Genomic DNA, 25,000 nt, shown 5'->3' on the forward strand with positions numbered 1-25,000 from the left:
GTTGGATTGGATTGTTTCGCAAATGGGTGTCAATGACAACGTCATAGTCTTGGGAGATTTCAATTTGCGAGGCATCATCTGGCAATGCGATTCGAGTGGATCTTTTTTTCCGGATTCATCATGCTCTTCCTTGTCTCTGGCTTCCCGAAAACTTCTGGACGCGTACAACACTGCCGGATTGAAGCAGCTTAATTCTGTTAGAAACAACAACGATAGAGTGCTTGATCTTTGTTTCGCTAGTGAAGATATATGTCCAGATTGTTCTGTCATACGTGCTCCATCACATTTAGTCAAAGACGTCCTGCATCATCCTCCGCTGCTTTTGACTGCCGAAATTAAGCCACAACTTCAGTTCAACGATACTACCAGCTAAATCTTCTATGACTTCTCCAAAGCGGATTATGATGGCATGAACGTATTCCTTCGTAATTTGGATTGGACTCAGATTCTGAATGGCGCCGATGCTAACCAGTCTGCTTCATTGTTTTCTAGCATATTAATTTATGCTATTAGCCAGTTTGTACCGCAGAAAACGCAACGCAAGCCCACACAACCTGCTTGGTCAAATGCACATTTGAAAAGTTTGAAGCGTTCAAAACGAGCAGCGCTTAGAAAACACAGCAAATACCGTACGGATGCCACCAGATCTGCTTATGCACAAGCTAACGAACTCTATACCAGGCTCAATGATCGCCTGTATCGTGCCCATCAAGTTGAGATTCAAAACAGTCTAAAGTCAAATCCTAAAAGTTTCTGGCGCTACGTTAACGATCAGCGGAAACAAACTGGTTTGCCGACCTCAATGACAAACGGAGTTGATTTAGAAGTTAGTTCAGTCACAGGCATCGCCGATCTGTTTCGCTCCCAGTTCAGCAGCGTATTTACCAATGAAATACTTCCTACCGAGGATATCGACAAGGTAGTTCGCAATGTCCCGCATTTATCAAGTCCAAGCCTCCAGGTGCCTGTCACTTCGAACATGGTGATAAATGCATTGGATAAGCTGAAGTGTTCAACAGGATTTGGCCCGGATTGTATCCCATCAGTTCTCCTTAAAAAATGTTCAGATTCCTTGGCTGCACCTCTAGCAGCCATTTTCAACTTGTCCATAACCTCTGGTGAATATCCAACATGTTGGAAAGATTCGTTTGTATTTCCTGTACACAAAAAGGGTGACAAACGGAATGTCTCCAACTATCGAGGGATAGCTGCATTGAGTGCAACTTCAAAACTTTTTGAGCTAATCGTTCTTGATAAACTTGTGCAGACGTGTGCTCATTACATTTCAGTCAACCAGCATGGTTTTATGCCTAAACGGTCAACAACCACGAATCTTACAATCTTAACTAACTTCATAGTTCGTGAGATGGAGAAAGGTAACCAGGTGGATGCTATCTACACAGACCTATCAGCAGCCTTTGATAAGATGAACCATGAAATTGCCCTCGCTAAATTCAAAAAGTTAGGATTCGATTACAACTCACTGAAGTGGCTCCGCTCTTATCTGATTGGTCGCAGCATGTCCGTGAAAATTGGCGATCATGTCTCACCATCATTTCCAGTATCTTCTGGCGTGCCTCAGGGTAGTCACCTTGGACCCTTATTATTTTTGCTTTACATGAATGACGTCAATTTTGTTCTGGATTGCTTAACTCTGTCGTACGCTGATGATTTGAAGCTCTATTATGTTATAAAACATCCGAACGATGCTGTGTTTCTGCAACAGCAACTACAGATCTTTGCTAACTGGTGCCGACTCAATCGTATGCTACTGAATGTTTCAAAATGCTTAGTGATATCTTTTGGTCGTAAAGCATTACCTTTTTTGCACGATTATTGCTTAGACAATACAAACCTGAAACGTGAAACTACTGTGAAAGATCTAGGCATTTTATTAGATTCAAAATTAACTTTTAAAGATCACGTTTCGTACATAGTTTCGAAGGCCTCTTCGCAGTTAGGGTTTATTTTTCGTTTTGCTAAACAGTTCAAAGACATTTATTGCTTGAAATCATTATATTGCGCTTTAGTACGCCCGATTCTGGAATATTCGGCAGTAGTCTGGTCTCCATACTACCAGAATGAAAATCAGCGACTTGAATCAATTCAACGTAAGTTTGTTCGCTTTGCTCTTCGGTTTCTTAACTGGAGAAATCCCTACAACTTGCCCAGCTACAAAAGTCGTTGCATGCTCATAAATCTGGAGCTTCTCCAGGCAAGAAGAGAACTTGCTAAGGCATGCTTTATTGCAGATCTGGTGCAAAATCACATCGATTGTCCTGCTCTTCTCAGTATGATCGATTTTAACATTCGCAGACGGAGTCTACGCTCGCACTCTTTTCTTCATTTAAGATTCAGTTCTAGCAATTATGGCCAAAATGAACCACTGCGAAGCATGTGCCGCGTTTTCAATAAATGTTTCAATGTTTTTGACTTCCATGTTTCCCGTTTAGTAAATAAGAATAGTTTTAGAAAAATACTCTGTTAATTTTAATGTATCATTGTTTGTTAGTATTAAGTGTCATTGGGGTGTATTATTTTGACCTGTTGACTTAAATAAATAAATAAATCTTTTCGGATATTTTCCAAGAAATTCCCGATCTAGGGATTCCTTCGGGAACTGCTGGTGAGATCCCTCCAGAAATTCAATGCTGATATTCCTGCAGGCGTTTTTTTTCAGGAATTTCTACAGGAACTCCTCTAGGGATGTATGCAGAAGATTCTGAAGTGATTCCAATAATTCCTCCTAGAATTACTTCGTGGTTTTTATCTAGAAAATTTCCAAAGGATTCTTTTAGGAGTAACTCTTAGGAATTCCTGCTAGAGTTTCTTCAGAAATTCCTACCGGATTGCATCCGTAGATTTCTTTAGAGGAGAATCCCTATAAAGATCTCTTAGAAATTCTCTGAGAACGCCTTCAGTAAGTTCTCTAGAAATTACTCGAACATTACTAACAGAATGAGTGTAATCAGTTTTGTACATTTTAATTCGCTCTATGTTGCTTATCCTTTGGCAGATACGCGTATTTCGACTACCACTTGTAATTTTCCTCAGTGTCATTTTTACAGTGGATAACTGACACTGAGGAAGATTACAAGTGGTAGTAGACATACGCGTATCTGTCAAAGGATAAGCAACATAGGGTGGAATTAAAAGGTACAAAACTGATTACACTCATTCGAAGAAAATATTCTGCTTAGAGGGTTCGAAAAGTTGGTACAAGATTACTAACAGGTTTCCTTCAGGAATTCCTGTAGGGTTTAGCTCTGTCTTTCAGAAATTTCACCAAGGATTCTTCAGTGAATTCTCTTGTGATTTTATAAATGTTTTTTTGAGGATTCTTCCATAGAGACTGCCCCAAAGATTTTTTCCAGGGGTATGGTTATGAAATTTTCCAGGGGAGTATTGTGGTTCAAGCTGCGCTTCCACTTCCGCTGCCGTCTACTAACTTCTGTAGACCATGATCAGTATAAGATTCTGTGATTAAAAATCATAGATACAAAACCCCAGAATTGACGGTCTGTCCTTCTGTCACGCTTTGAAATGTTTCATTTAATTGTTTTACACAGTATGACAGTTATACAATTATTATCTTTGCATTGATGCATTGTTGCATTATTGGTGCATCGCTACGATGCTGCAATAATCCTGTAGAAAGCTCTAGAAGTTTCTTTTATTCTATGTATTAGAACTCCACAACAGTCACAGTTGAATGTTTCACATAAATATGCATTGATACATAAGCGTTCAAGGAAGCAACTACAAATTTTTCTTCCACAAGTTTCTCGGATTTTCGTGATTGGATAAAAATAACTCTCAAAATTTGAGATTTCATCTTAAAAAGATCGGAAACAAAATACAAAAACACCGTTTTCTTCACGTGGGTTATGCTAGTTATCATTAATCTCTTTGAATTCTACAGATCATTCCAAAAAATCTTTTGGGATTATCCAGTCAATCAACTATGTTTACTGGATCTACTGAAAGACTAATTTATACAGGGTGTTAGGTTCGTGAGTGCAAAATTTTCAAGGGGTGATAGAGGACTATGATTGGTGAAAAAAAATGTTCTACGCATATGGTCAAATCTCAACCGTTACGTAGTTATTGAACTTTCCATGTTTTGTACTATTATTGCCTTAAGTGGCTATAACTTGAAAATGGTCAAACTTATCGCAGTTTTTTACCCTTATTCGAAAAATTATTGAATTTTCTATCAAATGACATCTTTGAATCGATTGGTTTAGTTAATTAACTAAGTTTTCTAGATTAAAATAGCTCAAAAGTAGTGTGTTTTAATTTGTTTTTGTCAATTATCTTTAAAAAATACGTAATAAATTAAAATTCTCTCTTAGGCAAAATTGTGGCCCTGTTCTACTCTACAATTCGTTGTTTGACACCAAACTTGTACCTCTCATCGTTTTCTTGCAATTTCCTGCGGCGCAGTGCGTAAAACAGTGCTTTCTTGTACAGTTGCAAAGTTATGATCTTAATCGCAATTTCTAATTAAAAATTGCAAGAAAACGATAAGAGTGTCAAAGAATGAATTGTAGAGTGGAACAGGAGCCACAATTTTGCCTAAGAGAGAATTTTAATTTATTACGTATTTTTTAAAGATAATTGACAAAAACAAATTAAAACACACTACTTTTGACCTTTTTTGCTCTTAAAACATAGTTATTCAACTGAGCCAATCCATTCAAAGATGTCATTTGATAGAAAATGTAATCTTCTTTCGAGTAAGGGTAAAAAACTGAGATAAGTTTAGCCATTTTCAAGTTACAGCCAGTTAAGGCAATAATAGTACAAAACATGGAAAGTTCAATAACTACGTATCGGTTGAGATTTGACCATATGCGTAGAACAATTTTTTTCACCATTTATGGTCCTCTATCACCCCTTAAAAAGTTTGCACTCATGAACCTAACACCCTGTATTATCATATACTTTTGGGACATTGAAGGTCGTCCAAACTGTTCTGGAGTTTAGTTCTTGACATCTACAGCGGGTCTTCAGTTATCCTAGTGGTTAAGGCTATGGATCGTCAATCCGGAAACGGCGGGTTCGATTCCCGTTCCGGTCGGGAAAACTTTCTCGACTCCCTGGGCATAGTGTATCATTGTGCTTGCCTCACAATATACAAATTCATGCAATGGCAGGCAAAGAAAGCCCTTCAATTAATAACTGTGGAAATGCTCAAAGAACACTAAGTTGAAGCGAAGCAGGCCAAGTCCCAGTGGGGACGTAGAGCCATAAAGAAGAAGAAGAATAAGAAGAAACATTGAAATAAATCGAGTTTTCCTTAACTGTGTTTCGTAACGCAATGAGATGCATTGTCAAACATTCATGTTTGGTATAAATACTAGATACAATATAAAGTTAGAAATCACTGTATCCAGCTTTTTACGCTTTGATGAGGGGTGATGTAATTTTGACGGGTGTTGCCGACAGCCCTTGCAGCATCACAGCAGCCAAAAATTTCAGTTCACTGCTCCAAAAATGTCAAAAATTTTCACCTGATGTTACCATTGTTACCATATTTGTTGTTAATCATAAAGCTTTTCTTTCCCGCACATTCGTCACTGATGTGAACAAAAGCCGTCGCATACATTATTTATTCTGTTTGTCATCTGCAAGAAAGTTTATTTTTTGAAGCCCCTGGCGAATTCCTTGCGCTGTATGGTTCTGAGAGACTTGTCAGATGACCTTAACGAGCGAGCTGTGGTGGTACCCCTTGTGGGTTATCAGGAGTCTTTCGCCGTGTTTACTCAGCCAACGTCATTGTGGCGGGGATCATCGTGGGTGTTCTTGGCTGGCCATGGGCTCCCTTCCGTTGTCACCGGATGGCCCGATGGACGAAGCTGCGGCAGGAATCTTCACGGTTGAGACAGAAATAGGTAAAAGGTTACCTACCTATTCTGTCTCTGGGCACTGCGTGCATAACCTCACAATTTCTTGGGATTAATGGGGGCTTTGAATATTGTTTTTTTTTTTGCTTTATTTTAGAGACTTTCAGCCCTGAGCTGGTTCGTCCTTTTGTGAGCAATGTTATTTATTTCCATCGGGTGCGTCAAAATTTAGAGGTGTTATTCGGTAACAGAACAAATATACAATTATAAAAAAAACAACGACCAAACAGTCTCGAACCAAAAACCTCGTGATTGCCTACCTCGCATGCTGACCACTCAGCTATGGACCCAGCTGTTGAGGGCGGGAATAAAATGCACACAAAAAGCAGTTATGGTGTGATTATCAGCCTGCCAAACCTGATTATATTTGTTGTTATGGTAACAATGGTAACATGAGGTGAAAATTTTTGACATTTCTGGAGCAATGAACTGAAAATGTTGGCTGCTGTGATGCTGCAAGGGCTGTCGGCAAGATCCGTCAAAAATGCATCACCCCTCATCAAAGCGTAAAAAGCTGGATAACTTCAATATGATATCCTATGATTTAATAAACGAAACCTTTATGAAAATGCTCTTTTTCAATAAAATATACGATTTATTCAAAGTAAGCTGTCAAATCCTTAAGTCATTGCCTAACTTTAGGCTTTATTCGCTGCTTAGAGGATTTTAATCCTAAAATAACTCAAAAAGTACATAACTTGTAAGAATTTGGACAACATATTTGAAATCAGAGACCCCAAATTTAGTAGTTAAGGGTATTTTCAACACTAACGAACATTAATCACTGACATGGTCAATGTTACCCCAAATCAACAAAATCAAAAACTAGATTGAAAAGCTTATTTTAACGTGATTTAATGTTTCACAATACTTTTTCGAGAAGCTTAACACATACTCAGAGAGCCAGTACTTCTTTTAAAAATATAAAACATATAACGTTTGCTTTAACAAGAGAATTATTCAAGAAAGATCGTAAGTTCTGATCAATGTTACCCCGGATTACGGTTCCTGTTTTTTTTTTTGAGATCTTGACATCATGATTGTTGGTTTAATTTGAAAGGTTTATATGTTCTTTGATTGACCTAAGTATTAAAAAAAATTCACATCTTCCAACACTGCCACCCTGTCTAAATGTCACTCCGTTGACCAGGGCTAGTACGACTACCACAGACTGCTAGCTTGGCTACACTGCTGTCACCCAACAACATACACACAATCGTCGGTACAACCACTGTAATCACACAACGAGAGAAAGAGCAAAGGGGCTCCTACGTACGAACGCTTGCTCGTACATACATACGGTACCTTAGTTATATCGCTCCTACCGTTTTTTCCAATTCCAATTCCAAAACGTACACGGCAGTATTCGTTCGTAGTCGACGTCGTCTTGGTTCTCGCTGTAGTCGTCGTCGTAGTCTAATAGGCACTTTTCAGCTGCTGCTACTTCTTTTGCTCGGCCAGAGTGATTTTTAATGTTACACACCTTCGACTTTAAACTAGTTGAGTTGTTCTACGGGACAGACGAGACTGTCTCGGTTTTTGTGGGTGCAAATTAGGTGAATCAGTTCTAATTAGTGACTGTGAATCGCGAGACGAACCATCCCTGGTGCGTACCACAATTAGTATGGTTCGATAATTCGGCCAAAGTGCGAGTGACGTTTTACGATTTGCCCTCCGGATCCTTTGGGGCCCAGTCGCGCAGTGACCCGTTTTCGAATCTGGACCTGGATTTCGGGATCCCCCCTCTCAAATGGTCTGCCCTGGTGACCGACGATCATTATCGTCAGTGCTGGCAATTTTCGGGCACCACTTTCCCCGGTGCGTTTTGAGGCCAAACGAAGAAAATTCGATTTTCCAATAATTCCTACGGAACGGGCCAAACGACGAAGAAAGAAAAAAAGTTTTTTTTTTCGCTCAACATCATTTATACACACATAGCATAAGTTGTCTCATTTGACGAAACCCTCTTATTTCTTTCTTCTCCCGATAAACTGTGTATGGGTGTGCGTCCGAACCAGGCAGAAGAAATCGCTGCGATCCCCCATAATATCGGATATCGCGAATAGCAGGGGTGTGCGTGCCATCATCACTCGTCGTCGTCCCATCATGCCCCTACTATGTACTACTATATCTGATGTTTGAAATAATTGTAGTTTCAGTGTTGCTGCTCTCTCTCACAATTTGCTCTCGTGATGGTGGTGTGCAATCAATGTGAGCTGTGAATGAAAATTTTGAGGCCAAAATAGAGATCTCTCGATGAAGAAGAAGTGTGTTGTGTGCTGCCCGGAAGGAAATTGGTTCAGCAAAAAATAAATAATACATCAGTACAGGCAAAATAAGGTGGAAAGTGCTTCAGGTTTCGGCCGACAGTTCGAAGGAAGCACACGAAAAAAAAAAAGAAAAAAGAAAAGATCGAGGAAAATTCGTGCCTCGCGTTAAGTAGTGCATCGGAATCGTATTTTTTAATTGAAAGAAATTTCGTACGTGTGGGATTGCTGGATGCTACTCTGTAAGCAGTGCTGAGCACTACCCCGTTGTAACATTCCCATCACAAACCGTTCATCGTTTGCTTGCCGAAAGTTTGGATTCAGTGCAAATTCCGTGCGAAGAGATACCAAGTGAAATCAAGAAAATCACCAATCAAAACAGGAATCACAAATCACCAACAGGAATTAGTGCCACAAAAAAGTGAGAATAATTTCAACAAAAAAAAAAATCAAAATCAACAAAGTGTGTGACCGACACAGTGAAACCAAAATTGCAACGACGATCGGTCCCGGGAAGTAATAGATCCGTTCCCGTTCTGTTGTCGTTGAAGTTGTCGATTGTTGATTTGTTCGATCCAGAATTGTGTTGTGTGACAGTGAGAAGACGGAAAACAAGACGGAGCAGCCCGCATTGTCAACAGGAGCAGGAGTAGCGACGACATCCCAGCAGCAGCAGCAACAGCAGGACTACGGCGACGAGATGAGTGGTCGGCCCAGGACTACCTCTTTTGCGGAGGGCAACAAGACGCAAAACTATCCCGTTATGGGCGGCATGAAAATAATAAGTAAGTGCACGTTTTTTTTATTTATTGGGGTTTGGTTTGGAAGATTTTTTTCCAATTGATGACAGGCGAAGATTCCAGACGATATATTATTAATTATATCATAAATAAAAATAATTTACTTCTTTTGAATTGATGCAAGAAAAACATGTCAGCTGTTATCCACGTCAGAAATTGATAGGTATTGCGTTTCGTTGCGAAATCCCATCAGATCGGTAAAATCATTCCTTGAAAAGCCTAGATAACGCCAGTTAGTCAAGGTTCAACAGAAAAGATTCGAATCGGATTCGATAGTGAACTATGAATCATTCTTAGAAATTGTGTCTTTTTATGTATATATTATTTTATTTATTAGGGAGACTTTTCCATATGTTCAGCATGTTGCTCCCAATTTCATCCTTCTCAAAACGAAGTATGTGCGCTGATAACAAAAAGAATTAAATCAAACGGTCCCGCAATCGCTTTGTTTTCAAATAGAATGAATTTGGCATCATGGGATTGCTTATGGCACCGTGACCCTATTTATACAATTGTATAAAGAATTAAATGAATGTAGGGCTTCAGAACAGAATTTATGTGGTTTCTCTGAATTAATTTTTGGCATTTCCAAATGGGAAAGGTACACGAAAAGTTTTTCAAAATTCTGATTGTCTTATAAGAATATAGGAAGAAATTCCTGGCAATTTTTAGTTTATTCAAAGCTGCTTGATAAATTTATAATCGACTTTTTGGAGGGATTTAAAGACTATGTGCCGAAGATTACAATAGATTTGGAGGTTTTGAATTTTATAAAAAAAAATCACCAAGTTTTTGATAAACTGTTAAAACAATTATGATAAGGAGCATAAAGTATTTCAGCAGGTTTGTCCGCAACAGAATTTCCATGAATAATCGAAGAACAGTATTTTAACAATGTCACGAGTTCTTATGGAAATTTTCCTCAGTTTTCGTTAAAAATAGCTTGACAACATTTCCAAGACTTATTTCTAACCAATTCTCTACAAACTCCCCGCACGATAGTCTTCTACTTGGACACCAGGTCTGAAATATCGACACGACATGCTTTTGACCTGTTTTTGATCGAAAATTTAAAAAAAAAAGCATTCACCACCAATTGCCGTATAAATTGGATTTTGTTCCTATTCAATTTGCCAAACCATTCTTCAAAAGAATGTCAATAGATTTCTTCCAAGATCCTTCGATTTTTTTACTTCTTAGCAGATTCTAGATTGAATTGACAATAAAGACCATAGATTATGTTCCTTGCTGGTAAATGATCTTCAATAAAAATGTAGACGGAAAGTCATGGCATGGCTTGGCACATATTTCCCAAATAGAGGAGATACCTTGTTCAAATAACTTTAGAGAACTTGAATCAGAATCTTGTTGAGCTACCGATATCCAATTTTGATTAACTTCTTACAAGGTTGTGTACTAATACTTAGTAAGTTCTCATTAAAATTCTAAAAAGATTTCATATCCAACCCAATTGATATCTTTGATAAAGCCTTCGTAATGCGACCCGGAGCAAATGTTTAGCCAAATTCACGTTGGATGTCTTGTACGTACAGCCCCGATCAAAAGTTTGGGTCACCCCCTATGAAATGTAGCATTGTTTCTTGGGATCTACAGTTAGCGTAGTGGTTAAAACTATGTATCGTCAATCCGGTGACGGCGGGTTCGATTCTCGTTCCAGTCGGGAAAATTTGCTTGTCTCCCTGGGCAAAGTGTATCATTGTGCTTGCCTCATAATGTACAAACTCGCGCAATGGCTGGCAAAGAAAGCCCTTCAATAATAACTGTGGAAATGCTCAAAAAAAAACACTAACAGGGTGTCTACCACCTGAAAAAACCTAGAAAACCCTGGAATACTCAGAAAGGGAAATTGTTTACGGATGAAAAAATACATTGGGTCGTATGAATAAAAACGCAGCAAATTTCACTAATTTAAAATCTACTCAAAAGAAGAGTCCATGAAGATTACTGAATTGTTGGTATGAATAAAACAAGCTTTCTATTATGTTATGTTTCCTACATGTTTGTTGTTTGTAGAAAGAACAAACTGTGAAAACAAATATTTTTCTGGTAATGCTGCAGGTTCTTACTGGTAGCTTGATATAATTACAATGGTATGATTATTCGCAAAGCAAATTAAATCAAGAAGGAATCTGGATAACCATGCTAGAGGAATACAAGGAAGGCTCTCAGATCTAGATGTATTCGATAAGTCGACGATTCCAATAATATGCTGCAAATTCTATGTGGACTTGGATGAACCTTGATGTTGAAATCCATCTAAAAATTCTGCTACAAGGATTATTCCAGAAATTCCATCAGGGTTTCTTCCTGAAACTTCTTTAGAAATAACTCTTGGAATACCTTCCAGGGTTTATCAAAAGATTCCATCCATGTTTTTCACGTATTTTGTCTTGGTATTCTTTTTTGAATTTTTCCGAATACGGGAATAAGCCTGTTTTTTCCACGGATTCCTCCTGAAGTTTTTCAAGGGGATGCTACAGATTTCTTTTCAGAATTCCCTATATAGTTCCCAGAGTCCCTCGTGGGATTTCTACTAAGACTTATCCCGATTTTTTTTAAGGATTCTCGTGGAATAACTTGTAGAAGTTATTGGGGAATTTCTCCTAGAATTTCTCTCGGGATTCCTCTTAGATATTTCATGCTCCTCTTGGAAGAAGTCCAGGAGATTTTCCCAGGATTTCTCTCAGAGTTGTTACAGGGATTATTCCTGAGATTTTCTAATAGAGTTCCTGCAAGGTTTTCTAAATTCACGAACTTTCAGTAGGAGCTCCTTCCGGGATTTTTGCCGCAATTTTTTCCATGTAATTGCTTCAAGATGTTTCTGTGAGATTTCTTCTGGAGTTTCAGCTGGGATAAATCTTAAAACTAAAGGTTCTCGTGGGATTTAATTTGAAGTTTCACCTGAAATTTCTCTCGGAGTTTCTCCTGGAACAGTTTTTTACAGATTTTCTCAGGATTATTCCCAGAACTTTTCTCGGAATCTTTATCGGAAATTGTCCCGAGATTCTGGATGCTCTTTTTAAGATTTTTTTAATAGGGACTTCCAGAGTTCTTACAGGGATTTTTTCCAAAAGTTTTCCTCAGAATATCTCCTGGTATAATTTACGAAACTCCCTGTAAGAAATTCTCGGTGAAATATCCGAAGAAATTCAAGTGAAATCTTGCAGGAAACTACGCAATGTGTTTGCTAGAAATCCCTGGAGCTTCTGCAAGAATCTCGTAGAAATCCCGAGGGAAACTATTGGCAGTTATCCAAGACGGATGAATGGATCTCCAGGATGAATCTAGCGAGAAACTTTTGAAGCATATCAGGAAAACCTCTGGAAGAAATATTAGAAGGTACTCCAACACATACCTCGTGAAAAGCATCGGCGGACATCCAGGAAGGAACTGTGGTAGGAACCTAAGAAACAAGTCTCAGAAATCTTGAAAGATGCCTGCTTTATTTTTGGGGATCCTTCTGTATAGCTTTTGCAGAGTATGAAATAGAAAATTTATGCAAATTTAGAATAATAAATTTTCAAAATTTCCCTCTGGAAAACCCTTGAAAACTCAGGGAATTTAGACACCCTGACTAAGTTGAATAGAAGCAGGCTAAGTTCTAGTAGAAACGTAGAGCCACAAAGAAGAAGATCTCTTCTCACATGCGTATGCTTTTCCAGCTTGAGGCCTCATTCGAAAAAAAATGGAGCAAAAAAGCTTAAAACATGGTTTAGGCATAATCTCAGGAAAATGTTTTGATTACAGCATTAAAACATTTGCAGAAGTTTTTGAAACAGTTCTCACCGTATTTTAAATGCGATCCCTTAAAAATGTTTTATGGAAGTCTAAGAAAATTAACTGTTATTTCTGCTGGAAATTTACTCAAAAATCCTTCAAGAATTCTTTCTGAGATTGCTCCAGGAATGCTGCTTCATTCAGGAGTTTCTGGGGAAATGCACCGGGCGTCCTGCTGGGATTCCTCTGGCGATTCTTACTGGAAAGCCTATAGAAATACTTGGAGGACTCTTAAGAGCGATTACTGAAGAAATATTGGTAGCACCATTTGAAGAAATCCTAGCAGGAATTTGTAAGGATTTTTTACCTTAGGAAATCTCTGGAGAAATCACAAAAGGAATTTCAATAGGAATCCTTGCGTGAATTACAGAAAGAATTTACATACATAGGTATCCTTGAAGAAACATCTCTTCAAGGATTTCTAGACAAATCTTATCAAGCATTTGTTGAAGAATTCCAAAAAAGATCTTCTGAGATTTCCCAATGAATTCTTTCAGAAGTTTGTCTTGGCATTCCTTCGCAAATTATCCAATTCTAGGAATTCCTGTAGGAAATACTCTATGCCCACTGGAATTACTGCAGAGTTCATTATGCAATTTCTACAGAGATTTAGAAAAAAGTCCTCCCAATATTTCTCGTGCAATTTCCCCGAATATGCCTGCAAGGTTTCCTCCAGGAATTCCTCATCCAGTTCCTTGACAGATTTTCCCAAGGATTGTTTAGAGTTCCTCCTGGATTTTTCCAAGCATTTACCTTAGAGTTCGTCCAGGATAATATCTATAAATTGTTGCTGGGATTCCTCCAACTGTTCTTGATGGGGTTCATCCAGCAATCCGTGCTATCATTTATTGATTCCCCAAAAGTTAACTCCGAGATTTTTTTCCAGGGTTTTCTTCAGAATTTCTCTTGAGATTCCTCTAAGAAATCCTCTGGATATTCTTACTGGAAGCATCATTTAAATTCCTTTGCGAATATCAGTTGAACTTGGTCCTGGAATGCTGTTGGGTTTTGTGCAGATAAATTGCCAATTTATGTTAGATAAGATTTCTATTATTTGGAAAGAACGTGTAAATGTCACGATAATTTCTGGTAAAGCATTAAAAACATTTGCAGTAGTTTCAGAAATATTTCTTACCGCATTCTAAATATGCTAATGTTTTTGAAGGAAGTTCAAGGAAAATTTACTCAGTGATTTCTGCTGAAAGTTCACTTAAGAATTCTTGCTGAAATATCTCCAAGTGGAATTGCAATAGGAATCCTTGGTGGAATTAAAGCAAGGGTTTATGTAAGTATCCTAAGAAAGACCTCTGAAGCAGTCTCAGCAAGAATTTTTAAAGACATTGATGGAGGAATGTCAAGAAATTTTCTTCAAAGATTTCTCAATGGAACCCTTCAGATCTTCCTCTTGGCATTTCTACGCCGATTTCTTCAAACGTTCTTTTATAGGAACTCCTCTGGAATATGCTTTCGACATGCCCATTGGGATTACTGCAGAGTTGCTTCCGTGATTTCTACTGGGATTTTTCAAAAGTTTCCTTCACAAATTTCTCTTGGAATTTCCTAGAGAATATCTGCTTCCTCCAACAATCCCTCTTGGAATTTCGCCAAAGATTCTTCTGGGATACTCTCTCAGTTTTTTCTGTTTCCTTCAATTATATTTGATGGAATTCATCTAGCAATCCCCGCCTAATTTCTTTGTGGATTTCCCCAGAAATGCATCTATTTGTTTACGGGCATTCCTTAAGAATTTCTTCAGGGATTTATCCAAGAATTCCTCTTTGAAACTGCTCCTGGAATGCAGCTGGGATTTCTTCAGTCATTCGTTATGAGAATCCATTAATAAATGTTGCTGGGATTCCTCAAGCAATTCCTGCTTGAAATATTCCTGGAATTTCTGGAGGATGACTCCTATGAACAATAACGGCAAAAAATACCATCTTGAAATGCTTGAAAAACCCCAGCAAGAGTGCTTGGTGGGAGAGTTTCTGGAGGTATTACGTGAGTTATTCCTAGAGGAATCTTTGCAGAAATCTCTGAGGGAATCATCGGAACAATTTCTGGAGAAATCTTTGGAGGAATCCAACAGAAACTTCTACCTGAAAACCATCAGGCATTTGCGGAGGAATTTCAAGAGGATTTCTGCAGCATTACTCTAGGGTACCTCGGTACCTGCTGGGGTTCCTCCGATAACTCCTCCTAGCATTCGTTCAAATTTGTTTTCCTAAAGTTTCTCCAAGGACTCCCATTGCTTTTTTTCAGAAATTCCTGTTATGATTCCTTCGGAGATTTCTTCAATGATGGTTGTAGAAATTTCTCTTGGGATACATCCTGCGTTTACTGCTAGAATGTCTTTAGAAATTTCTACTAGAGTTATTGCTGAGATGTCTCAAGCATTTCCACTGGAAATTTTCCAGAAGGAATATCTCTAGTTAATGTTCATGAATATCAAGAATTTCTGGAGAATTCCCTGCAGGTATTACATGGGAAACCCAGAAAAAAAATCCTTAAAGATTCCCCCAGAAAATGTCTAGAGAAATCCCAGTAGCAGTCCTGGAGAAATTTCGTCAGTAGCTTCTGAAATAATCTCAAGAGAATTCCCAGTAGGTACACCAAACTGCAAAACAAATACATGAATAAATTACATCAGGAATTACTGTAAGAATCCCAGCAGGAATTTCTATTGGTGATACCAGATGATCTTTGGACGAATCCTTGCAGAAATTTCTAAAAGAAACCTTGAAAAAATTTCTGAAGGTAACGAAGGAGAAATTATAGGAGGAGTGCATGGAGAAATCTACTGAGGTGTTTCAGGAAGAATTTCTGGAGGAATCCCAATCATTGGATCTGAAGGTATGCTTGTAGAAATTATTAGTGAAATCCCTGGAGGAATGAAGAAATTCTGGGACAAATAGGAACGAAGCCTTGAAGGTATTTCGTCTGCAATTCGAGCCGGAATTTCTAGAGAACACCATCGGGTATTCCTAAATCTCTGGAAAATCCCTCTTAGAATTCCTCCCACAAATGCTCGATGGGATTCTTATAAAACTTCTTGTTGGAATTGCTTCAGAGGTTTCCCCCCAAGATTCCTATACATATCCTAGTTGTGATTCTTCCAAGGAATCCTCCAGAGATTTCTCCAAAGATTCCAATAGAAATTATTCTTGTGATTCCTTCAGAGATTTTTTCAGGAGTGTCTCTGCAAATGAGTTAGAGCTGTATTCCTGTAAGAAGAAACAGCAGAAGGAGGTAGATATTGCTACTAAGATTTTTTCCAAGAATTGTTGCTGGAATTTCTCATCCACTTTCACTTGTGCAGTAATTAATCTTGGGAGTCCTCCAAGGATTCCTGGAGGATTCCAAGAAGGAATTGCCTGAGCAATCCCAGTGAAACTTCCTGATGCACTCTACCAGAAATTTCCAAATCTTGCAAAACTTTCTGGGGGATTCTACCAGAAATTTTTGAATAAATCCCAAGAGCACTCCTCGATGCCAGCGAGAATTTCTGAAGGGATCACATGTGGATTTCCAACAAATTATAAGAAAATTCCTGAAGTAATCCTTGTAGAAATCCCTGAAGGAGTCACAGCAGAATTGTGGAACCTCGTAGCCGTGCGGTTAGGGTCACCAAGCTTATAATCGCACCATGCTATGGGGTGAGGATTCGATTCCCGCTTCGGGCGTTGAAACTTTTCGTGAGAATAGTTTCTTCCCCGTTTCCACTGGTGCATGCTCCGTTGTCCGTTGTCTAATGTTAAGTTTAAAACAGTCTGTACAGCCGAAAGCTGAAGACGTTGTCCGTGTCTTTTTTTTTAATATTAAAAAAAAACAAAACAAGAATAAAAACAAATTGAAAGGAGTAATTAAAATTGTCTTCCAATCAATTGGCTTCTTTAGTGATGTTGAGATAATTCCATATTCTGAATCTGCATGCCAAACTGAGCCGAAATCCAAATTTTCACGAATTTTGGTGCCCGGTAACCTATTTGAAAATCAATTTGAAGTTTGTATGGGAGCGATTTGTCGAACCACCCCTCGTCGCATGTGAAGCAGTTACCCAGCTGTCAGAAGGTGATTTCAAAAAATCTCTTTGAAATTAATTTTAGGTACCAAAATAAAGTGCAAAAAATCTGAAAATATCATAGTGACTCAGAAAAAGGCGCTTAAAAGTAATTTAAATTCTTCTTTTTGGCCTGCCTCGCTTCAACTTAGTGTTCTTTGAGCATTTCCACAGTTATTAATTGAAGGGCTTCCTTTGCCCGCCATTGTATGAATTTGTATATTGTGAGGCAAGTACAATGATACACTATGCCCAGGGAGTCGAGAGAATTTTCCGGACCGGAACGGGAATCGAACCCGCCGTCTCCGGATTGACGATCCATAGCCTCAACCTAGGATAGGATGTGACAACAGAAATTCGCCTGCCTTGTTATTTTTTCGTTCGATTTCGTCGAAGATTTTGCACCAAATTAAAGGTTTTTATCAATGATCAGGCATGGGAGCCACTTTAGGTTGCTTTATATTTGAATACTGACACATTTAAGTCGATATAACTTGAATAGAAAAATAAAATGATTTTGAATATTGGTATCACATGCTAAACTTACAAACTAGCAACACGGCCAAACCAATAAAAAGCGATCTGATCGCAGCAATCGAATATCAATTTCGACCAATCAGTGACTGGTCTCCGTTTGACAGCAAAATGGTCTCGAATCGGCTGACTACGTGACGCATCCTATCCTAGGCCTTAATCACTAGGCTTACTGGAGACCCAATTCGTGAACGTAATAGTCAAAGTTAGAAAAAAAATTGTTTGTAAAAAATGCGCTTTTGTTTTTATTTTGCTACTGAGCGTACTTTTTAGTTATAATTAAGGTATTCGTCATAAAGCTGTATTGAAAATCCTCGAAGAATAGAATTGTGTATAAATAGGGCCATTCTATCGAAAAATTTTTCATCATCTTGGCAACACTGTCAGTTACAGTTGTATTTCTCACCGTACACACAATCACACTGCCTGTCGAGTGTTGTAGCTCGCTCGCTGCCACCAGATTAGATAGTTGCACTACGAAATAAATACACACAACGTAGTATGAATATCTGACGCAGTAATCTAAAATGTTGTTATTTTCTTACGCATTCTAACAGCAAAAGTAAGGCATCATAAGAATTGTGTTAATCTTCTGTTGCTATCAAACGAGGGAATACTGTAGAATTTTGATCGCTTCCTTGAACTCATGAAATGTGTGCATTAACGTTAGCGTGTCGATGCATTTGGGCACATCGGTAAAACTGCAATCCCGTGCAGTTTGTTGCTTGCCTTCGCTCGCTCCCGCAGTTGTTGGTCGACGACGGCTGTCAGAGTGTGCGGCAATCGATTCCCTTATTTTCAAAATGGCGACCCCTCTAATACCATCATACGCCCGCCGATGTGGTACTACCAGAAACACTGATTGTGATTCTGTTTGCGAGAGAGTTACCTCAACACCAATCAAATCGCTCAATGGGGAAAACGTCAAAATAAGAAATGCTCGGACGCTGCTGGTTTTCTGATTGACACCTCTGCTAATTAGAGACAATCATGCACCCAATGAAATCGTTACCGGTTGGGGCTCCCCGTTAATTGATTGCCCGCCCGAGTGGTGTCCCAATTTCGCGAAGCGCTGATCCTGAACTCGTACGGGCCAAATTGAATTTTTAATTTGACAGCCAATCTGACAGCGCTCTCCCCGATTGCGAATCCTAATTTCACCCGTCGCCGTGTGCGGCGATGCACACACGCTCTCCCCTAACTAGTATTTATAGGAAGAGACGGGCGGCAGTGCAGCGGCGAGGGCTCGTCGTTCTCGCTGCTGCTCACGACACGACTACCATCGCACAGCTGATTCTGAAATCGCGAGTACGAGTTCTCTCTTCTTTTGGACGGACTTGTTTTTGACATTCTGGCTCGCTCGCTGGATCCACCCACCACTACACGCTGCTGCTGCTGCTGATTGCTGCTGGTTATAGAACACGGTGAGACGGTGGTGTCTTACTCTCTGGGCAGAAAACGGTCGGATTGGAATCCGCACCGCACAGAGTGTGGCAATCCATTGCGTTGAGGTGCGAGTTGAGGGCTCAGGTGGAGCTTTGCTCACCCCATTATTCACGAGGGTTATTGATGCACTTGTGTTTCTATGAGATTGACGGAAACGGGTAGGGAAAGGGACGGTCTCTCGTTTGAAAAGCGGATTCTACGTATTATTAATTCAATTTTCAAACAGATAAAAGTAATTCTTTATAGGGTATCGCGCCACTTGGGCGGTGGCTTCTATATTCGTCTGTTTTTCACTATAACTCCGGCAATTTTGAACCAATTGACTTGAAATGTTGTACACGGGTAGATACTATACCTATCTCACCACATTCCAAAAGTTGTGTCAATTGGTTTAAATTTGACTGAGTTATAGTGGAAAACAGACGAATATAGAAGCCACCGCCCAAGTGGCGCGATTCCCTATGTTTCATATTATTAGGTTATTATGAACAACAGTTTAAAATCAGTTGCATTTTTCTCATCTGTGATACCATAAGGAATTCTGCTTATGCCTGCATATCGTGCGTCATACAGGTGTTCGTCGAAGTGCCACTTTCACCTTTCAATCAACTTACGTGGAAGCAATTGATAATGGAAACGAACCTCACTAGCTGAGTTAAGATAAAAACTAAAGTGGTAAAAGTATAGACTCACCAAAAATTAACTAAGCTGGATTCAAGTCTATGACGGGGGAGGAGGAGGTCTGAAATGCTCAAAACTACGTTGTTTATAGACATTGCCTTAAGTGTTAAGAATAAAACAATTTTCGTAGTTCTTTGCAGATTCAATTGCCTGCTTTATGCTTAAAATCGTAGGCTATGTTTGTGTTACGCTTAAAAAACACAAAGAAATCCTTATTCAATTAGAACGACTATAATCAACCACAGAAAAAAAAAAACTTGGCACCGATTCGGATTTGGCGACGGCGAGAAACAAACGAATGATGTGGGAGATGGTGTCGTTCGTTCTAGAACAGCAGCAAAAGACGACCTGCAGCTGCAGCTAGCTGGCCTAATAGCCGTAGTAGCCGCAATGTCTGTTTTCGATGGATGACGCGAGAAATAACAGATGATTCAGTGGAATATTTTTCCTGCGAATGATGGCAGTTATATCTATCTATATGGTAACCAAGAGATAGGACGGAAAACTTTGATATAGAGCATGTCTAACTCAACGCAAGAATCTCGTAGACGGGTTTTTCAATTCAAATGAAATTTTGCTTATGTATGAACTTCTATCTGAAAGTATTTTCATGTTATTCGTTTTGCAATATCCTTCACCTAGTTTTTGATAAAGGCGTATAAAATACTTTTTTTTTTCTTCAAAAAATTATAACACGAAAACGGTTTGTTGGATAATTTCTTATAATTTCTTCGAAGATCTTTGACGATATTTGAAGGACTTTTTTCTTCGAAGATGTTTGACGATATTTGAAGGACTTTTAGAACAAACCTCACACTTCGATTTTTTATAATTGTTCTGGGGAAAGCCGACTTCCAGCCTCAAAATTTGCCAAGTAGCCCAGGATGGTCAAGTGCTTCTAACTATTTTTTCTCGAATTTTTATTTTTATCGTTTTTTAAAACGGGCAAAAGGATACTTTTTTTTGGATTTCTAATTTATAAAATAGGTTATACGTACAGCCCTACAAATACTATTGCTGTACAACAGATGAATAAGCCGCTCATCAGCTTGATGACTTGTGAGGTGAAAAATATTTTTCTGTATTCCTTTATTAAATATATCGGGGTGTGGAGCGGACCTGGTGTGATGGTTAGAACACTTGACTATCACGCCGAGGACCTGGGATCGAATCCCACTCCCGACAAACTCACAACATGTGAGTTCTTGCTTCGAAAGAGAAGTAAAGCGTGGGTCCCGAGATGAACTAGCCTAGGGCTAAAAATCTCGTTAATACAGAGAAAAAAAAATATCGGGGGTTTCTGCAAGAATACATCCCGGAGTACCATCAATGAGCGTAAGTTTTTATTCTAAGGATTATGTCGAAAATTTATTTTTTATTCTTAACCACTTAACTTATTTTACAGCTCTTTTGTCCACTAGGGCACTACGTGAGCGATTCCAATTGGTGGCTGCACTTACACTTTGTACAGCGCCTAAATGTATTCTATTATATTCTTATTCTACTATATCGAACTGGTTTGCCTCTGCGCTGTTTTCACCTTTTCACCCTGCTTGGTAGAATGATGAGCACGATGATGATGTGGCTGTTGTTCCTTTTCCAGTCCGATTGAGGGTCGTCCATTATGGGTTGCCGTTCGCCGATATACAATTATCCGGGTCCGTTTGAGCTATAAGAGCTAAGAAGAGGGTCAAGTGCCAGCCGCTCTCGGGGGGAAGAGCAACTGACGAAATGCCGGGGCGGGGATCGAACCCATGACCATTAGCGTGGTTCAAAAAATCGTTTTTGCTCCACACCGCTTATTGGATTCCTAACCAGATTATATGCCTTCTCCCAAAATTTGAGATCATTTGGTTGAAAATTGAGACTGCACAAGCCCTTCAAAGTTTGTATGGGAATTACTATGGGAAAACGATGTTTTTCATTCAATCCACCGTAGCATTTCCCCAAGTGCTCTAGAGGGTTAGTTGACCCTTGGTAATCCTAGGCTATTCTCAGGGTGGCCACCCAGTCGGGAATTTCGGGAAAACCGGGAAAAGCTCGGGAATTCGAAACCACCGGGAAAAAGTCGGGAAAACCTCGGGAATTGTTGCTAGTCACCGGGAATTTCCAAAATTCTAAATTTTGTACAGTCTTCAGAATCATAAGTATGGGAATTTGTGGGAAATGCAGTTAACAACTGTTGAACTTAATAACATAATGGGTGAACTGGCGTAAAAACCATTCTTGGAAATTAATATCTTATCGTCGATTCATAACAAGTAAAGTTAATCATAGTGATGTTACCTAACATCACAATTTGAACAATTTTAAAGATATTCTAAAGAACATTCTGGTGGAAAGACTGGTTGAGACACATGACATACAAAAATTTATAGATTCATATGACACTTATGTATTTCAGGATGTACATGTTCCAGAAAACATCAAGCGTCCTATAAAAGTTTTATAAAACAAAACAAAAATTATAACTTCTTTCTAAAAAAATATCCTTGTACAATCTCTAGGAGAAAACTTGATATAGCCTTTGTCCTTTGAGCGAAAAGTCATTGAGAAAATTTGGATAGGATGCTGATAAAATTTTGAATGAATGAATGAATTGCTGCAAGAAGAAATTCAAATAAAAATTATGAAAACCTAGATGAGTAATTCTGGTGAAAACATTCTTACAATTTAAAAATAGTTAGTGAAAAACATTTGAAAGAATATTTAAAGGGATTTTTAATATCTGATGGAATTCCTCAAATAACGCCTAGTGTAGTTCATAAAAGTATTTCTAATATTTAGTTTGAAAGATTTCTGTTGTTTTTCATGAAGTGCTTTGATGTACTCATCTGTTGAACTGGTGAAAAAAAATGTTCGGAGAAAGCCGGAGTAAGTTATCGGAAAAATCCCTTTTTGGCGAAGCTTTAGCATAAGTGCCTGCTAAAACTCTTGGTTCAGCAAATTCTCGAGAATTTGGAGTATTCGTAGTTTCTAGTTAAACTACCAATTGAAATTCTCGCGGGTGTTTCAGTGAGTATTCAAAAGCATCTGGAGCAATATAGTTGTATGATTTATGGAAATTAAAAAATCCCAAATAATGAATCTGCCTCTAAATTTTGGGGGAAATAATTTCTCAAAAACTAATCTTTCAGGAATTCCTGGAGAAATTCTTGACATATCTGAAAATTTGATCAAAAATTAAATCTCTGAGAACTTCATATTGCAATCGCTGATGCAATAACTGAAAGCTAGACGTTTATCAGACAAAATCTAAGATTTCTTTGATCTCTCAAATTTCTCCTAGAATTAACGATTTCAGCCTAAGTAACCTGCCTGACTTTCTGTAGTAGCCATTTATGCTACCATAAAGTTCGCCACTGGTTTTCTATCAAATTATCTTAAAAATGACCATCACAAATACTACACGGAAGATTTCCCTAAAAATCGTTTCCAAAATTCTTTCACGATTAATCTTTCCAGATATTCCGCCAGAAGTCCATCCAGAATATTTTTTTTCTGGGCATTCTGTTATACCCTATTAGTTTCCCAAACGAACTTACCAAGATTTTTTTTGGACTATTACTAAGAAATCCACTTATTATTAGATTTTTTTTTTGTTGTTTAGAGAGACTTTACCTCTGGGGCATTCGTCTCTGATGCTTTATTATTTGTTGCCTATTACATAACTAAGCTGTTACATTCTAACAATGGTAAAAAATTTCATATAAATTTATACATTCCAATTTTTCTTAGATAGCTTATCACTTTTGCTTCAGATTCTAGGTCATTTTTCAAGATTTCTTTCAAGTTAAAATATGGTGAATGTTTTTCACTCTCCTGCAGGGCTCGCATACTTCCGCTGTTTTTTTCTCGAACAAATGGTGCTTGGTAAACCACGTATGTCCTAATCGTAAGCGCGTTAATACGATTTGATCTCTTCTGTTGGGTAAATCTGTCCATTTTGTCACCGTCGATTTCACTATTCTGGTCGTTCTTCTGTCCGTCGAGTCCCATGTTTGTTGGTATACCTTCCATATTTCCGTTTTGCTCCATCTTACGATATCTGCTGCTGGAACGGCCTTGGTAACTCTTTCCTGTTGTCTTCCTTGGTTTGCTGCCTGATCAGCTTCCTCATTTCCGGAAATCCCCGAGTGGTCCGGGATCCAGCAGTATGTAACATCTTTTGCTTCCGCTTCTCTTCCTAACGCTTGTATGTATGGATGTCTTGATTTTCCAGCTCCCAGGGCCATCAGACAACTGGCAGAATCGCTGAATATAACGGATGGTCCTTCCACTAACCGAGTTGCATATGCTAGAGCTGCTGCTTCTGCCGAAAACACTGAGCATTGGTGCGGAAGACCGCCTTCTTTCCTAACATTTGGACCAATTATGCCAAAGCCAACTTTTCCATCTGCTAATGAACCGTCTGTGTACCATAGGTGGTGCTGATGGTAGGTCTGTTGCACATGTTCTCGGAAAGTACTCGCTGCTACTTTTTTTTTTTTGTCTGTATTAACGAGATTTTTAGCCCTAGGCTAGTTCATCTCGGGACCCACGCTTTACTTCCCTTCCGAAGGAAGAACTCACATTTTGTGAGTTTGTCGGGAGTGGGATTCGATCCCAGGTCCTCGGCGTGATAGTCAAGTGTTCTAACCATCACACCAGGTCCGCTCCACCTCTCGCTGCTACTTGAGGCATCTGTCCGGCTCTTATTTTGGATTTGATTGTCCAGTCTATGGTTGGCACTTTTTTGTTCCATGGCCTGTCATGCGCTGACACTCTGTTGCGCAGTAGTGGCAGAGATTCGCCAGTAAGTTGTTGAAAAGTAGATCTTGCTTTTATCCACAGTCCGTTGGTGTTTCCAGATGACTTTTCAAGTATGGAGCAGCCTTTTGTAATCAACGTTATTGCTACTTGTAGGTGGAAGGGTAAGCACCCAGATTCTACGGAAAGAATTATTAGATTCATAAATCCTATAATCATAGTGTATTCTATGAGAATTGCGACAACACCCCCCCCCCCCCAGGATTATCCTTTTTATTGTTATTTGCTTAAGCAACTGCATAATTTGTACTAGTTGGTCATCCTAAAATTTAAATTAAGGAATCTTCAATGAAGATGTTGTAACTTTAAATATTAAGTAAATCAGTTATAAACTTATTTTCAAGTTCATATGAATATTATATAAAACCCAAGGATTTGAAAATATTCAATATGAATTCTCTTAAATTTTTCTTAGTAAGTTACGTTTAATTTTCACTGTAAATCATTCTATTTTAGAATCGGGAAAAATTTCAAAAAGCTATCGGGAAAACCGGGAAAAACTCGGGAATTTTATTTGCCGCTCAGAGTGGCCACCCTGTCTATCAGCTACAACTTTGCCGAAGACCACATTCAAATTAGACGCCTCATTAATTAGTTATCGATTTTTATCCAGAATCAAAATCTTTACTAATGATGGTTATACTATTCGATGGGCATCACTGCATTTTGCAGTGAAACATAGTAGCCATGATTTCAGTG

At 38.7% G+C, this 25,000-nt stretch overlaps 1 long non-coding RNA gene across 1 annotated transcript in view; it reads left to right on the top strand.

Annotated features, from left to right (window-relative positions):
- Window positions 1-7,007: 7,007 nt before the first annotated feature.
- LOC134289761 (uncharacterized) overlaps window positions 7,008-25,000 on the top strand; it is a 182,795-nt gene continuing 164,802 nt past the window's right edge. Inside the window, exon 1 of the long non-coding RNA XR_009998653.1 lies at window positions 7,008-8,961. This is a non-coding gene — a long non-coding RNA (uncharacterized LOC134289761). The remainder of the gene's footprint in view (window positions 8,962-25,000) is intronic.

The sequence above is a fragment of the Aedes albopictus genome, chromosome 3 (genome assembly GCF_035046485.1).
Source record: "Aedes albopictus strain Foshan chromosome 3, AalbF5, whole genome shotgun sequence".
Lineage (NCBI taxonomy): Eukaryota > Metazoa > Arthropoda > Insecta > Diptera > Culicidae > Aedes > Aedes albopictus.